At 45.7% G+C, this 17600-nt stretch overlaps 1 pseudogene; it reads left to right on the top strand.

The window, feature by feature from the left end:
* Positions 1-4647: 4647 nt before the first annotated feature.
* On the top strand, positions 4648-16438 carry LOC104594994 (uncharacterized; annotated as a pseudogene).
* The last annotated feature ends 1162 nt before the right edge of the window (positions 16439-17600 follow it).

The raw sequence follows: 17600 nt of genomic DNA on the forward strand, positions 1-17600 counted from the left end.
TAACCCAGTTAATCTTCCTTTATGTGAATTTTTCCCTCCAAAAAAATTCTTTTGTTGACTTGCCAACTGCTTACAGATTTTCTTAGGTAGAAGATTGCAAGACATAGCATAAGTAGGGGTGTCCATAAAAAATCGAAAAACGAATCAAACCAAGAAAATCGAATCGAAAAATGAGGTTAATCGAACTGACCAGTTCGGTTTTGGTTTGGTATTTTTGAAAATTTGAATGATCGGTTTGGTTATCGGCTAACCTATAAATATATTATATATTTTTATAATATTTATAATAAAATATATATCATTTATTATTTATATTATATTATTATATATTATAAATATAAACAACCGAAAAACCAAAGAATCGAATCGATCAAAAACCAAAACTGGCAGACCGGTTAACCGGTGGTACTGGTTTAGTTTCGGTTTGGAGAAATTGAAAAAAAAAACAATAGGATTGATTCAGTTTGAAAAAAAAGAATCCATGATTCGATTAACCAAATCATGGATACCCCTAAGCATAGGCTGGCACTAAGGTTAAAATAGATTTTACCATCGGCTCCTTTCCAAGCATAGATAATCTTGTTATTTTTCAATTTTTTTGTCTTATGTTCAGTCATGTCCAGCAAGAAGTTAAAAGGTCTTTTTTTGACTTACCCATAATAGGAGGTAGTCCCAAATAAGAGGATGGTGTACTAATTGATTGATCTTTAGCACTTTGGATATTATCTTTTGGAATTTGGGATGTAACTTAGGGCTGAAGAAGATTTTATATTTAGAGAAATGCACTTTTTGACCAAATATCTCCCCATACTGCTTCAGGACCTCTCATTCAACTTGCAAGTGAATCAGAGCTATGCATGAGACTTTGGAGCACCGCATAAAGAGATAAGGGGACAGGGGATTACTCTATTAGGGCTACCATTAATCAAGATTTGATAGGAAACCGTTAGACACATTGCATGATCCAGTTAATGAACCTTCCACTGAACCCAAATCTTTGCAAGATCAATTTAATAAAATTCCACTCTACCCTATCATAAGTTTTGTTCATGTCTAATTTGATTGTCATGTAATCTTGTCTTTGTCTAAAGTTCCTCATTAAGTGAATTAGTTCATGAGTTATGAGTATATTATCTATTATCAATCTTCCAAAAATAAAGGCATTTTAATTTTGGCTAAGGAGCTTGGGTAGGATGGGTTTCAGCCTGTTTACCAAGATTTTTTAAATGACTTTGTAAATAGTATTACATAGATTGATAGGTCTGAATTGTAGGGGTATCAATTGTATTCGAAAATCCAATTTCGAATTAAAGATTCAACATAATTGAATCGAATTCAGATAATTCGAATATCTAATTGGTCGAATTCGAATATCCTATTCATATCAAATAGCTATTCGGACTCAAATTCGGATATAACATGATTCAATTCAATAAATATCTGAATTTGACAAATTATTTTGATTTTTATATATAATATATAAAATATTTAAATGTTTTATATAATTTATATATTTATATAAATAAAATATTTATTTTATATATTTATTAATTATCTAAAATAATTAATTGGTCGAATTTGAATCGAATTGAATATTCAAATATTAAATTTTAATATGTGTTAAATATCAAATTGAATTCGGATATCAGATTTTTCAATTAGATTTGAATTGAGATATTACTTGATTCGATTCAAATTCGATCCATTTATACCGATACTGAATTGACCCGATGTTTTAAGTATTTTAGAGTCATATCTATGAAGGTTCTATTTATATCCTTGCAAATTGTGAGTGTCTGTAAGAGTTCTTCTATTTCTCCTATCATTGACCCACCCACGTGCTGAAAAAAGAAATATGGGATTTTGAAATGACTTTCTTCACTTTTTCTTGTTTAGAATCTGGATTTTCTTTTCTGCCACTCACCTCCAATTTAGCACTATACCCACCACCGATTTAGAAGAAAGTTAAAGAATGTTAGAATCCCATTCCCATTGTTGATGTGGTATCCCCTTTCATCCTTTCATCTCTAGTTATGAACCCAGCATGACGTCACTTTATCCAATTAAAGTGGGGCCACAACATTACATCTAATGCTTTGATTTCGTGATTGTAACCCTTTTTTTGGAAGGTAAATAAAACTATCTATTAAAAAAAAGTCTAAAGAATGGGATTTTGCCTGTTGGGATACCGTATGAGCAGAAATGTTAAAAGTTCTGTTGATATGTTTAAATTTTACGGGATTGGAAAATTAAGAACTTGTTCTTTGCAAAAGCCAGAGGCAGAACCAATGTAAAATAGTCTTCTGTTGGAGAGCCTGGATTACTTGGAGATTATCTAAGCATATTACAACACTTCTGTAATTCCAACTTTGTAGCTTCAAAAAGACCTGCAAAATTGCATATAATTCAGCATGAACAATATCCAAAGATTCTTGAGTATTTGTTCCTCTCATAGACACTGAAGGCTTGCATTTATGATCACGATGCCAAAAGTGAAACAAGAGTTAGCAATTATATCATATCATAATTAATAGTTAAATTTAAATTATTTTCCTCAGAGGTCCGAAGATTTACTGTAGGGGTAGGCTGAAGAGAATTTTGAAAGATTTTATTTACCCCTGAAAGGATCTGCATAGATAATGAATGTTTCTGTTCAAAAATCTTTTTGTTTTTGGCAAATCAAACATAGTGCTCAATTCGAGGTGGTGCACGAATTGAGGAGAGCAACCAGATAGTCCTTGATGGCAGGGCGGGGCCAAGCTATAAAGATGAGGCCGCACTTCAAGGCCTGTGATCAAGGAAGCAGAAGTCAGAAGCCCGAGGAGTTATCCCCGAGTAAAAACTCCAATACTCAAGTCAGTAGGAGGTGGTGGGATGACCGGGCCGAGCTATAAGGATGTCGGTCTGAGCTAAGTAGCAGTGTAGGTCTCAGAAGTTGGGTCCCTTACCTCGAGCATGGAGTACCTTCTTATAGCCGAAGATCCGTGTCCTGGTCGGATTGGGCTTCCGGGGTTGTTGTGATGAGGTTAGCCGCCAAGGTATTCGGGATAGAGTCCCATTCCTCAGCGGAGTCGTCTTCCTTATTCCCCTTTATCCATAGTTGTGCTCATCCATATAACGTGTAGTTGACATGGCTGGAAGGATAAGATGGGGTGCCACAGTAATAGCGTAGTTTGGCCGAGCTATCCCAACGTTGTCAAGCTATGCCGACGTGGCCGAGTTAGGATGGCGTGGTAGGGCGATAGTTAGGCGGCCACGTGTCTCATAGGACCAGCTCAGCCATGACCTGAACACCACTCCCCCAGTTCTTAAGTCGATGAATGAAGTTTCCTAGGTTCGTTGCTCGGCTGAGGAATTTCCGATCATGCGTATCGTCCGCGTCATGTTGGTCGTTGCTGAGGAGTCCTCCAATCGTCGGCTGTAGAACTTAAATAAGAACCGAAATTTCAGTTCCCGAATCATTCCCCCAGTTCTGTTGTTGAGGAGGGGGAATGCTCGACCAGACTACTGCGGGGCCTTGTGGCCGTAAGACGCCTAGTTCGAGGATTTGAGTGGCCGAGCCGAGGATTAGCGTCAAAGGCTAGACCGGTACGGCGGGTCTCCGTGTCGAAGGTTGGACTGGTACATTAGTTGAACCGGCGCAATTAATGGGCGCAGCCACTGCCTATCGAGGGTGCCGCTTTGGTTTCTGAAGCTTCCTGTCGTACGTTATTGGTCGCATCGATTGGCCTTCTGAGGCGTTGTCAGGGGTGCTTCATCTGCACCATTGATCTCTCCTCGTTCTGTGCCCCTAATAGTTATAACAGGGAAAAGGGGTCCCCCCCCTCTCCCTATACTCAGTATCGCTTGCAAGAGTTTAGCATCCACTGCTCGGCAGATTCGTCGGTCACATAGTTCGGTAGATAGCTCGGTAGACAGCTCAGCGGGTAGCTCTGTAGCTCTCATTCTTTAGCTTCACAAATTGCCCGGTATGTTCTCTTCATCTCGTCAGTCCTCTTCCTCATCTGGGTCCTCTAGTAGTTCTGGTTCCAACTCTTGCCGCAGCTCGACCTACAAGCCTGATCTGAGAGACTTCGTGGCTGCCGAAATTGATGAAGCCGAGGCTGGTCCCTTTGGGATGGAGACGGAGCTTCCTCTTCGGGCAGGTCGCCAGTTCGGTACCTCACCCGGGGATACGGCTCAGATCCAAGCTACGTATGCCATTCCCGCGGAATACCAAATAAGGTGTCCACTGCCCGAGGAGATGGCCACTAATGCTCATCCCGGTGAGTTGTGTGTTTATGAGCACAGCTTGGAGGCTGGGCTGAGGTTCCCGTTGAGCGAGGGCTTCGTCGAGGTGCTAAACTGGTACATGGTGTTGTCGGTGCAGCTAATGCCAAACTCCTTTAGATTTTTGCTCGGCCTTATGTCCTATTACGCCGTCCGCGATTTCGAACTAACCCTGGGGATGGTGGGCTCTATGCTCCAACTGAAACACTAGCAGCAAGGGTACTATTACTTCTCCACCTGGCGGAACATTCGGTCGTTGGTTGGGGCCCCTTCTTTTGTGAATCATTGGAAGGAGTCGTTCTTCTCTGTGCGAATCCCCGGGGGTCTCCCTTTTCCTGTCGAGCTGTGGGGGCCGAGGACGTCTCTGCCGCAGCCCCAATGGTCGGTGCTTACTTGGGAGGAGAGGTCAGCCCTCAGCATGATCCACGAAATCAACATTATCGCATACACATGCTCGGAGATGTTGATTCTCGCCGGGATGATGGAAAGGGTGGCCGGTCTGTTTCCTTTTACTTTTGTTGCCGAGTTGAATTTACCTTGCCTGCTTTGTACTTATCTTGGGTATCCTATGTTGCAGGTGTGAGCATGACCAACGAGGAAGAAATTGTTCGTCAAATGAAGGCGCTCTGACAAAAGTAGGAATGAGCCGGTGTGCAACTGGAGGCTCGTCGGCGAAGAAGAGATCAGCAACGAGAGGTCGAAGAGGAGGACGTTGTCGTGGTTGACCTCGAAGGGGTCCGTCGTCCCGCTGGTGAGTTGATAACTGAGGCAAGAAGTAGCTCGGATCTGCACGTGCCAAGGTGGTCGGTTCGCATGGACGATAATCTGGAGACGCCCGGGGTTCCCGAGCAGTTGCTGCGGGGAATAATGACCATGTCCATAGCTCGGGAATCGGTCTGCTGCCTAGGTAAATCCTCTTCTTCTTATTCCTTGTGTTTTGCTCTCCTTTTCAGTGTACTTATCATATTTGTCTACAGAATGCTTGCGCGGCAATCACGTTGGTTGATCGTCTCTGGAACGTTCGATCATCGTACGAGCGGGAACACTCCGAGTATCTGCAGCAGAAGGCCCAGTTGGCCGAGCTCCAGGCCAGTGGGGAGCGGTCGGCCGCACTGGAGAGGGAGGTGGCCGAGCTAAAGGCGCAACTGGCTGAGCAGGTTGGTCTTGTCTGGGAGCTAAAGCGGGAGATCGTCAAGCTCAAGGCTGAGCGAGACAAGCTGAGGCAGGAGGCCGCTGAGGAAGCAATCAATGAGTACAAGGCATTGGAGGAGATGCAGCTGCACGTGGACAAGTATGTCGAGGCCTCCTTTGTGGCTGGGTTCAACCTTTTCCGACGAAGGATCCTTCGCCGTCACCCGGAGTTTCACAAGGTTGGGACGCCTTTGATCCAAATTCTCCGCAAGGGTCCGCCGAGGGAGCGGAGGATGAGGCCGAAGCTACTGTTGGTGTTGTTGATTCTGCCGCCGATGACTGATCAGCGGCCTCCTATGTTCATTATTTCCTGTGTTTGTTTATTTTTGTGTTGGCTCGGTATGTCGAGCCTTAAATGATGTAATAGACCATCTAAAGTTGAAGCATGCCCGGTCGGGCTATTACGCGCGTCGAGCCGAGCTACGCCTCAGCATCTTGTTACTTGTACCATTTTTCTTTCATTGGCCCAGGTGAGGCCGGCCGGGTTCACGTTTAGGCTCAGTCGTTACCCAACTAGCTTAGCCGTTAAGCCAGCGGTAGTGCGGAGTTCCTCGACCGCCCTCTGGCCTTGGTGGGTGGGGGCGTTCTTCCACCACGTTTAGGCTCAGCTGTTGGCAGCTGAGTCGGGTAGCTTGCTTGGCAATGTGCTGCCGAGCTGGGCGTAATGGGCTCAGTCGTTTGGGAATTGGCAGAGTCAGCTCAGTTGGCAACGTGACTTAGCATGTGCGTGTGTAGTGTGTGCGGTGGTCGTGGGCGCGCCTCTAGGTCGAAGAAATAGCTTAAAAGGAGACTTTCATTGCTTATGGGTCTACTGGTAGTACATCCTGAGGTTTCCCAAGTTCCAACTCCTCGGAATTGGTCGACCTTCGAGGTCATCAAGTCTATAAGTATCTGGTCCGAGGACTCTGGTGACCCTATACGGCCCTTCTCAGTTTGGTTCGGACTTTCCTTCTGGTGTAGGTACAATGACTTTGCGCAGAACGAAGTTGCTTGTCTTGATTTGCGTCTTCTTACCTTAGAATCGTAATGTCGTGTCATCTTCTGTTGTTGTGCAACCATCTTCACATGTGCTCGGTCCCGAGCTTCTTCTACTAGGTCCAATTCCGCGTGTAGATCTTCGTCATTCTGTCCCTCGTCAAAGAGCTCGGTCCAAAGGGTTGGGGAACCTATCTCCACGGGGATCATGGCTTCGGCCCCGTAGGTCAGACTGAAAGGGGTCTCTCTAGCGGCAGTTCGCGGGGTCGTCCTGTAAGCCCAGAGAATGCTCGACAGCTCCTCAACCCCATGTCCCCTTGGCCTGATCTAAGCGTGTTTTTAGGCCATATAGTAGGATGCGGTTGGTTACCTCGGTCTGCCCATTGCTCTGAGGTCGGTGTACCGCGGTAGTCCGGGGACCGATCCTTAGGTAGAGGGCTTCAAACTTCTTGTCAGTGAACTGTGTTCCGTTGTCTGTGATGAACACGTGCGGGATACCGAAGCGGTAAATGATTCCCCGCCAAAGGAAGTTTCGGGCATTGTGGGTGGTGATGCGCGCCAGGGCTTCGGCTTCTACCCACTTTGTGAAGTAGTCCACTCCTACGAGAATGAACTTCTTCTACGCAACCGCGGTGGGGAAGGGATCGAGGATGTCCATTCCCCATTGGGCAAACGTCCATGGGCTGGCGATCGGTCTCAAAGGGGCCACAGGATGGTGATCTAGATTAGAGTGACGTTGGCAACAATCGCACTTTCCGGACAAACAAGGCGGCATCCTGCTTCATCATCGGCCAGAAATACCCCTGTCGGTGCGCCTTATGGGCTAGTGTGCGCGCGCCGGGGTGATCTTCGCAAATGCCCTCATGTATTTCCCTAAGGACGTAGTCTGCCTTGGCTGGGGGGAGGCACCTCAAGTAGGGAAGCGTGTGGGAACGACGGTAGAGTTGACCTTGTATCAAGCAATACCTGGCTGCTCTGTGTTGGAGTCTTCTTGCTTCTGCTCAATCCTCCGGGGAGGTGCCTTCTCGAAGATACTCGATTATGCGATCCATCCAAGATGATCCATGTTGCACTGGAAGGATGAGGACGGCTGGTGGTGCAATGCTCGGTTGGGCCAACGTGTCTAGCCGGACAGTTGAGTCAAGGTCGGTCTGCGGCGAGCTTTGAAAGTGTGTCGGCTCGAGCATTCTGACTCGAGGGATCTGCTGGATGTCGAAGTGCTCGAGCTGCTGAATGAGCTCCTACACATTCTGTAGGTAGCTCGCAATAGAGGGAGTCTGATTCTTGAACTGGTCGTGGATTTGGTTGACCACGAGCTGAGAGTCGCTGAAGGCCTCGATTCGTTGTGCCCCGTGATCTAAAGCAAGGCGGAGCCCAACAATCAGGGCCTCATACTCAGCTTCATTGTTGGACGCTTTGAACTCAAACTTGAAGGCGTGTTCCAATACTATGTCATCCGGGCCGAGGAGGATAAGGCCGGCGCCGCTGCCCTGCTGGTTCGACGAGCCATCAACATGGAGGGTCCATGTTGGGGGTAGTGGGGCCGGTTCCTCCACGGTAAATGTACATTCTGTAATGAAATCTACCAAGGCCTGGGCCTTGATCGTCAGTCGGGGTGCGTACTTGATGTCGAATTCACTCGGCTCCACGCTCCACTTGACTAGGCGGCTCGACACTTTCGGTCTCTGTAGCACCTGCTTGAGGGGCTGGCTGGTGAGTACTCGAACACTGTGGGCCTGGAAGTAGGGTCTGAGTTTCCTGGCTACAGTGACGAGGGCCAAAGCCAACTTTTCAAGATTAAAGTATCAGGTCTTTGCGTCGTTGAGGACCTTGCTGGTGTAGTAGATTGGCCTATGTACTCGGTCCTCTTCTTTGACCAATACTGAGCTGATGACCTCATCCCCGTCCGAAAGATAGAGCAATAGCTCGTCTCCTGTGCTCGTCTTAGGAGGGGCGGCGAGCTCAGGTACTACTTTAGTTCCTAGAAAGACTGCTCACACTTTTTTGTCCAATGAAAGTCCTTTGGCCGTTTGAGTGCTTTGAAAAAGGGGAGGCACCGGTCCACAGACTTGGACATAAACCTGCCAAGGGCGGCTATTCTCCCGGTGAGTCGTTGCACTTCTTTGTGGGTCTGGGAGGATGGCATGTCAACAATGGCTTTTATCCTCTCCGGATTTGCTTCGATTCCTCTCTGTGTTACCATAAACCCTAGAAACCTGTCAGAGCCAACCCCAAGGTGCACTTGGTTGGGTTTAACTTCATCTTGTACTTTCTAAGTGTGTCGAAGACCGCGGAGGTCGGCCAGGTGGTGTTCGGCCTTTTTGCTCTTTACGAGCATACCGTTGACATATGCCTCCACGTTCCTATCGAGCTACTCTTTGAATACCTCGTTCACCAACCGCTAATAGGTAGCACCGATATTTTGAGGCCAAAGGTTACCTTATAGTAGTACAGGCCGCGGTCAGTGATAAAGGTCGTTCGCTCTTGGTCGTCTGAGAAGGCATCCATGAAGCTTAGGAGCTCATGTCCTACTGTTGCATCGACGAGCTGGTCGATCCATGACAGGGGAAAGCTGTCTTTGGGACAGGCCTTATTTAGGTTGGTGAAGTCGATGCAGATTCTCCACTTTCCGTTGGCCTTCTTCACCATTACTACATTGGCCAGCCAGTCAGGGTATTTGACTTCCCAAATGAAGCCGGTGGCGAGCAACTTCTGTACTTCCTCAACGATCACTTGCCACCGCTCTGTGGCGAAGTTCCTCTTCTTCTGCTTCACAGGTCGGTAATGGGGGTCGACGTTTAGACAATATGTGATAACTTTGGGATCGATTCCAGGCAAGTCCTCTGCCGACCAAGAAAATACATCGGGATTATTCCTCAGTAGTCGAACAAGTTTCTATTGGAGGTGGTCGCCTAGCAGGGAGCCAACTTGGACCGTCTTTTCGGGGTCTTCCTCAAATAGGGGGACCTGGATGAGGTCTTACACGGGTCGGCCGCACTGTGCCTTTACTTCGTCACGTAGGTCATGTGCTTCCACCATCAATGTGTCGGTCACTAGACGTGGCCCTCGGTAGGATAACTGATAACAATGTCGCGTTGTTTTCTAGTCCCCGCACGCCACCCCTATGCCATACTTGGTTGGAAATTTTATGGCAAGGTGGTATGTTGAAACTACGGCCTGTAGGGCGTTGAGAGTCGGTCTGCCGAGGATCACATTGTAAGAGGAGGGGTAGCGCACCACGATGAAGTCTACCATGACCGTCGCAGTCACGTCGTCGTCTCCGATCAATAGGGGAAGAGTTATCCTCCCAGTGGGTTGGAGGGACTCTCCCGAGAATCCCATCAATGGAGTGCTAACTAGTGTAAGCCGTTCTCTGTCAATGCCGAGCTTTTCAAACGCATCTTCAAACAATACATTGGCAGAACTCCCTGTGTCAACTAGGATCTGCTGTAGCTCAAAGTTGGCCACTTCAGTTGTGATGACCAAGGCATCGCCATGTGGTGTTTGGATCCCTCGGAGGTTGTCGTTAGTGAAGGTGATAGATGTGTCGCGCCTCCTCCCGTGACCTCGGTCATCGATCTCAAAGAGCTGAGCATATCTTTTTTGTCCCGAGCTACTTTCCCCTCCGGAGGCGGTTCCTCCCGATATCACATGGATGACGCTGGCTGGGGGGCCTCAGAGCGGAGGTTGCCGAGCTTCATCCTCTCTTCTTTCCTCTTAGGCTGGCTTCTCCTTTCTGTCTACGAAGACGTTGAGATAACCGCACCTAATTAGATCTTCGATATGGTTGCGCAGGTCCAAACAGTTCTCCGTGTTGTGGCCATGGTTTGCGTCTTCATCTTCTCGGACCACCTGACATAGTTGCGGTCACAGATTTGCATCAAAACTTCAGACCACGGAACATTAAGTGGCGTGAAATTCTGATAGGTTGGTGGAGGGGTACGAGGTCTATGGTCGGTCCGGCGATCTTGCCTCTTGTGGTCTTTGTCCAACCTCTCAGACTTCCGCTCGTCATTCTCTCTCCTTTTTCTATCGGGCTTCTCATCCTCGTCTTTGAGCTGTGTCTGGGCCTCTTTAGCGTTGATATACTTCTGCACGTGCCGCATGGCTCATTAGCACGGCCAACGTTTAAGGAGTATTGTTGGAGATGGAGAAGTTGAACGGGGAAGGGCGGAGTCTGTGTTGTATGGCCGTCACCGCGACTGATTGATTTAAGTCCTTGACTTGAAGTGCTTCTTTGTTGAACCTCGCCAGGTAGTCTCTAAGAGACTCCGCCTTTCTCTGTCGGACCTACATGAGGCTGGCCGAGGTTTTCCAATGCTTTTGACTAGCTATGAATTGCGCTAGGAACTGGATCTCCAGTTGGGCCCATGACACTATAGACCTCGGCGACAGGGAGGAGTACCATGCCAATGTTGGGCCTTGCAGCGTGGTTACAAGGGCTTTGCACATCAGTCCCTCCGATGCACCATGTAGCATCATCTGAGCTTTGAGCGCCGCGACATGGTTGAAAGGGTCAGAATTCCCATCGTACTTGTCGAATTGGGGGGCTCGCCATCTGACAGGGGGTACCTCGTCCACTATGTCCTGAATGAAGGGTGGCTCCTTGGTGATATGCGCGGTGGGTCGCCACAGGTTGGTCGGCGGCGGGAATTGCACTTTTATGGGTGGAAGTGCGCTCTAACTCTTCCAGACGTTGTCGGAGCTCTTTAATTTCGGCACCTCTGTTGTTTGGGTTTGCAGTGTGTATGGCCTCCCTTTTGGGTCGTGTGGGTTGATCCTTGACCGAGCTTGACTCGGCGACTAAGACTACGAAGGGCGTCGTCCTTTTGTCGAGCCTTTCTTTGGCGGGGATGCCCATTGACTGGTATGTCTAGTTATGGTAGTCTCGTCCTCGGGAACGGGCAGTGGCGGTGGGCCTTCGGGTTGTGTCTTGCCTCATATGCTCGGACCGCTCTCCCCTTACGTCTGATTGGCACGCTTTGGGGTCCTCGGTCCAAGGATCGTTCTTTGTGCGTGTCAAGGCATGAGGGAGGACTGCCCGGTTGGGTGGCGCGGCCGACCCTAGTGTTTGCATGAATTCGAAGATCTTATCAACCTTTTCCTGCATGGCTCGGAATTGCGTTGGATCTATTGCGGCCGAAGGTTGCGGGAGTTCTTGGTTCTCCCGAGACGGGGGATGGCCAACTGATCGTTCAGACTGGTTTTAGGCATCTTAATCACTTCCTTAATTGTGCGGTGAGGAATGAGATTTTTGGGAAAGGCTTTCTATGTCGTTTCCACAAATGGTGCCAATCTGATGCTGCTCAATCTGAGGTGGTGCACGAACTGAGGAGAGCAACCAGATAGTCCTTACTGGCAAGGCGGGGCTGAGCTACAAGGACGAGGCCACCCTTCAAGGCCTGTGATCAAGGAAATAGAAGTCAGAGGCCCGAGGAGTTATCCCCGGGTAAGAACTCCGACGCTCAAGTCAGTAGGAGGTGGTGGGATGATAGGGCCGAGCTATAAGGATGCCGATCCGAGCTAAGTAGCGGTGTAGGTCTCAGAAGTTGGGTCCCTTACCTCGAGCATGGAGTACCTTCTTATAGCCGAAGATCCGTGTCCTGGTCGGATTGGGCTTTCGGGGTTGTCGGGATGAGGTTAGCCGCCAAGGTATTCGGGATAGAGTCCCATTCCCCAACGGAATCGTCTTCCTTATTCCTCTTTATCCGTAGTTGTGCTCATCCATATAACGTGTAGTTGATGTGGTTGGAAGGATAAGATGGGGTGCCACAATAATAGCATAGCTTGGCCGAACTAGCCCAACGTGGCCGAGCTATGCCAATGTGGCCGAATTAAGATGACATGGCAGGGCGATAGTTGGGCGGCCACGTGTCTCACAGGGCTAGCTCAGCCATGACCCGAACAATTATTATCTTGAATTTGATTACAAACTGAGTAAAATAAGTTGTTTAAGAAGTATTGTCAGTGAACGATAGTGTTTTTTTTTTTAATTTTGTGTACTGAGAATTATTTTTCTTAACCGTTTAATTGGGTGTATTTGGCCAAAAGTTATTTCTGGCTAATGTGGTCTTTCTCATCTGCCATTAAAACGGAATCTTACTTTTTTATCAGAATGGTTCAGACAAAAAAAAATAAGTGAATGGTATGGATTCTCAATTTCCCGTGCGTTGCGAATAAGGTAATGCGCCGCATCAAATCCAAGTGCCACGTTATCTTTCACTTAGCGCAAGCCATGGATGAAAAGATTTTTATATTTCAGTAAATCTTATATATTTTATTTTCCACCGTTTTTTGAGTCGATGGTTCGATTGTCCGATTTGAATGGACGGTCTATCGAATCGTTCGATTCAAACGGACATCCCGTTCTAACAACAAAAATTATAGGAAAAAATTTGAGTGTGTGAGGTCCATTAAGTAGTATCAAATGTGTTATGTCATTCGATCGTGTGACTCATACGACCCAAAAACATAACCATTCTGGCTATCGGTTTTTGGGTTGATGGTTCGACCGTCCAGTTCAAAAAGGACAGCCCGTTCTAACAACAAAAATTAAAAAATAAAAAAAAAACAACCAAAACCATTGAACAAATTGACAAGTCGATGATTCGACTGCTCGGGTCAATGGATCGTTGACTAATTCAATGGCTTTTTGCCAAGGACTGGGATTGGGGTAAAACGAAACCGGTTGCCTAGATGATTCCCAATTAAAAATAAATAAATAAATGGTAGTTCAACCGTCCAGTTTGAACGGACGACCCATTCTGACAACAAAATTTAAAAAAAAAATAAAAAACGGTCAAAAACCATTGAACGAGTCAATGGGTTGATGGTTCGACTGCACGGGTCAATGAATCATTGACCGATTCAACGGTTTTTGGCCAGGGATCGGAATTGGGATAGAACGGAACTAGTTTCTTGGATAGTACCCAATTAAAAAAATAAAAAACAACCAAAAACCATTGAATGGGTCAATGGTTCGACCGCCCGGGTCAATGGGTCAATAACCGATTCAACGGTTTTTGGCCAGGGACCAGGAGGGTAAAACGGAACCAGTTGCCTAGACGGTTCCTGGGCCGAAATGTCCATCTGTCCTAGTCAACAGTGGTTCGAAAACCATGGTTTTTTATGTTTCTGGATTTTCACTATTCAAAAGTTTCTTCTACTGTGGGCTTTATTCGAGCATGTGTGATATGTTCATTTTTTTCTCATCTTCTGCTTTTTTTTTGTTTGGTCTTCTTCTTCAAGATCCTCCAAAACAGTTTAGGGTTTACTACCATTTTATTTCTTCCATTTTGTTTTTTCTTTGGGTTTTCTTGTGCAATGTTTTTTTTCCTAACAAAACAATATGCTTTGTCTCTTTCTTTAATTGCATGTATGTTTAACTCCGTCTCAAAGTGGAACTTTGGACTCGATTTTCTAAATTTTTTCATTGGTTTTTCTAGTTTGGTGGATTTACTGCCATTTTTTTCTATGTTTAAGGTCACTTTGGATTTATCTTTTAAGGTTTCAAAATCCCTTGCAATGTCTACACTTCCCATGACTATGACTACAAAGTTATTTCGTCTAATTATTTACATCTAGAAAAAAAATGACCCAGAAACGGAACCATTCTGGCCATCGATTTCTAGGTTGATAGTTCGACCGTCTGGTTTGAACAGATTCGGTTTAAACGGATGGCCCGTTTTGACAAAAAAGATTAAAAATAAAAATGGCCAAAAACCGTTGAACGAGTCGACGGTTCGATCGCCTAGGTCAATGGGTCATTGACTGATTCAGCGATTTGTGGCCAGGGACCGGGTTTGGGGTAAAGCGGAACCAATTGCCTGGACGGTCCTACCGTCCGGGTCAACTAGGAGTTCTCGATGTGAAACAAAGGGCAGCTATGAAGTATAACGTAGAACTATCACTGTATGGTCGTGTTCTTTTATATGAGATGTTTTGCTGAAGCAATATTTAAAAAACGAACACATGATGATTTCTTTTAAGTCTTTATATGAGTTTTAAAACTTGAATACTTATAATTGCAAGTTTTTTATTAAGAAACTATAATCTTTTCTAATATAGCAAATAGCAATGTTACAATTCCAATCCAGCCCCTACCAAGCAAGGGTCCTTTCGCTAGTTATCCCTTAATTTCAATTCACCATTCCAATTGTGAGTGTTGAGCTCAAGGTTTTTAAAACCGACCTAGAGAACAAATTGGTCAAGGGTCTGGTTCTCGGGTCGAACAATCAACCCGTTCTGACAAAAAATAAAATAAAAAACCGTTTGAACAACTCGAATAGTTAATCGCCCGAGTGAACAGTTTGCTGACCAAAATCAACATTTTTTTGGAAAAATCCAGTTTTGAGGAAAAATGAACCGGTTCCCCTTTTTCCGATCCGACCGTCCAGTTCCATCCGATTTTGAAAACCAATAACCATGGTTGAACTAATGGGTTGGGCACTTAGGATGAAGTGCGTTTGGAATCGAAGGAATTTTTTTCTTCGAATCCACTGAAATTTTGACACGTCTTTAGGTGCTATTACTGGTCACCGGATTGAATGCGTTTGGACTTGAAGGGATTTTCTCTTCGAGTCCATTAAAATTTACACGCCAATTTGTTCTCATCTGCCCATCACCTGCAACGGACTAAAACTTTATGATCGTTAACAGTATTTTTAAATAAAAAATTAATTTTATAAATTTTTTGTAAACAGAACCGATAGCTCCATGGCAACCGGCTCAACTGTACTCTTCTCCCCCTCACCAATTGCTCCAATCTCATGCTCCTCTACCTCGCCAGAAACGACTTCTCCGGTGATGTCCCAGCCGATATTGGCTCCCTCAAGCGTCTCCTCCGGCTAGACCTTTCTGACAACAATTTTCGGGGTCCCATCCCCAGGCAGATCCTCAACTTAACTCGTCTCCTCACGATTTGAATACAGAATAATGTGCTTGCTAGCAGCTTCCAGATCTCTCCGCCGTGCTGTCGGAGCTCAGAGAGCTAAACTTAACTAACAATGAGTTCTACGGGAGGGTGCCATTCGGTCTGCTGAAGAAATTTGGATCGCGAAGCATCACAAGAAATGAAGGGTTGTGCGAGCCGAGCCCGTTACCGGTTTGTTCGTTCCTGGATGTCCCTCCGGCAGTTGCGTCAGCGCAGACCGTAGTGTCGTCGAACCCCAGCTCATTGCCTACTAGTACTGTTGCAGGTCTGGCAGGGAAGGAAGAGGAGTCCTGGAAGGGACTTAGTATCGGCTCCACCGTCGCCATTGTGGTTGCGAATTCTGTGGTGGTTTTACTAGTGGTCACGTCGTTTGTTGTTGCTTACTACTGTGGAGGAAATTCAAGAGACAATGGTTCCGACTCCAGTTCAAAAGGCAGGAGAAGAAGCAGCGGTAATTCAGGTGACAACAAGATGTAGCTAAATAATGTGCGTGGTCGTGAAGGAGGAGACAGCGATAGTACCACTGTGACAAACTGGAGCAAGCTTGTGTTCTTCGGTAGGAGGAAGCAGTTTGAGCTGGAGGACCTGCTCTGGGCATCGACGGAGATGCTGGGAAAAGGAAGTTTAGGAACAGTCTACAAGGCTATGCTGGAAGATGGGTGCACGGTTGCGGTGAAAAGGCTCAAGAACGCCAACCCATGTGCGAGGAAGGAATTCGAACAGTATATGGGTTTGATTAGGAAGCTCAGACATCCTAACCTGGTTCATCTCAGAGCTTATTACTAATTTACTACGCCAAGGAGGAGAAGCTCCTCGTCTACAATTACCTCTCCAATGGAAGCTTGCATTCTCTTCTCCATGGTAATTTCTCACTGTTACCGTCTTTATTCAATAAAGCTGAGCATGGATTAACTTTTGGGTTGATTTGAATCAAAGAATCGAGGACCAGGGAGGATACATCTGGACTGGATGACGAGGATTAGCTTGGTGTTAGGAGCTTTTCGTGGGCTTGCTCGGATTCAAGAGGAGTACAGTAGGTTGAAGATACCGCACGGGAATGTGAAGTCATCGAACGGGTTGAAGATACCGTTGAGCCGGTTGTCATGGAGCTATCGGTTCTGTTCAAAAAAATTTATAAAATTAATTTTTATTTAAAAATATTGTTAGCAATCATAAAGTTTCGATCGGTTGCAGGTGATGAGCAGATGAGAGCATATGACGTGTCAAAAATTTTAATGGACTCGAAGAGAAAATCCCTTCTAAGGCCAAACGCACTGAATTCGGAATGGCGACCGACTGAAGTTTTACTGCTAGTTATGATTGACAAGAATATTTTTAAATAAAAATTGATAAATATAAAATTTCCGTAAAGAAATCTAACTAAATATTGACAGAAAGCTCGAAACCCTCGTATTCTCATGCTCGAACCATTAATGGGAAGACAAAACCTTCCTCGCTATTGTGGCTTTGGATCTACAAGATAAATCCTCACATTCTCAATCCAAATGCAACTCAAGCCTTGCTCCTCCGACCATTAATGGGAAGACAGACCTGGTTCTCAGTTCTGGCTTTGGATTTGCAAGACACGAGACGTCTCTTCTTCCTCCATACTAAGCTTTTGAAAGTAAAAATAATAGTTCCAATTCTCCAAAGATATTTTTTCAAGAAAAGTATATTCAAGCAGTCATGCTGTCACGCACAGGGTTTTCTTGCATGATAGGCTCTCAAAATTTTCTATTTTCAAAGGATTATAGGGTTTCAAATTTTAATACAAAGAACTGAAGAAGTGGTATTGGGAATTTTCGGACAGAAATCAATGAATTCATTAATTTGGTCGGTGTTGACAACTTGCTAAGATGAGTTAGAATAAGGACCTTCAGTATTGCAAAGGATTCTTGGAAACAAATCAGTGGGTTCATTAGCTTTTTCGTTCTCAGTTTCCGCTTTCTGTATTTTGGGTTTTCATTCACCTTTGAACACTTTGATGTTTGAAACTTTTCGTTAATACCATTGCTGTCGTTGCTAAAATCTATGGTTGTCGTTTTGTTGCAGTTTGAACACCATTAATAAAGCTTGTTGTTGTTACTGGTTGGGGGGATAAGGTTTGAGTCACAAGGCTCTCTAGAGACTGCTATGCAAGTCTTTTTGGCAAGTTGCAGAATGTAGATTTTTTTTATATATCTTTTATCAATTTTTATTTAAGCTCCAACCGATTGTAAGTGATGATGGCCAG

The sequence above is a fragment of the Nelumbo nucifera genome, chromosome 2, assembly GCF_055504915.1.
Source record: "Nelumbo nucifera cultivar China Antique chromosome 2, China Antique-T2T, whole genome shotgun sequence".
Taxonomy (NCBI): domain Eukaryota; kingdom Viridiplantae; phylum Streptophyta; class Magnoliopsida; order Proteales; family Nelumbonaceae; genus Nelumbo; species Nelumbo nucifera.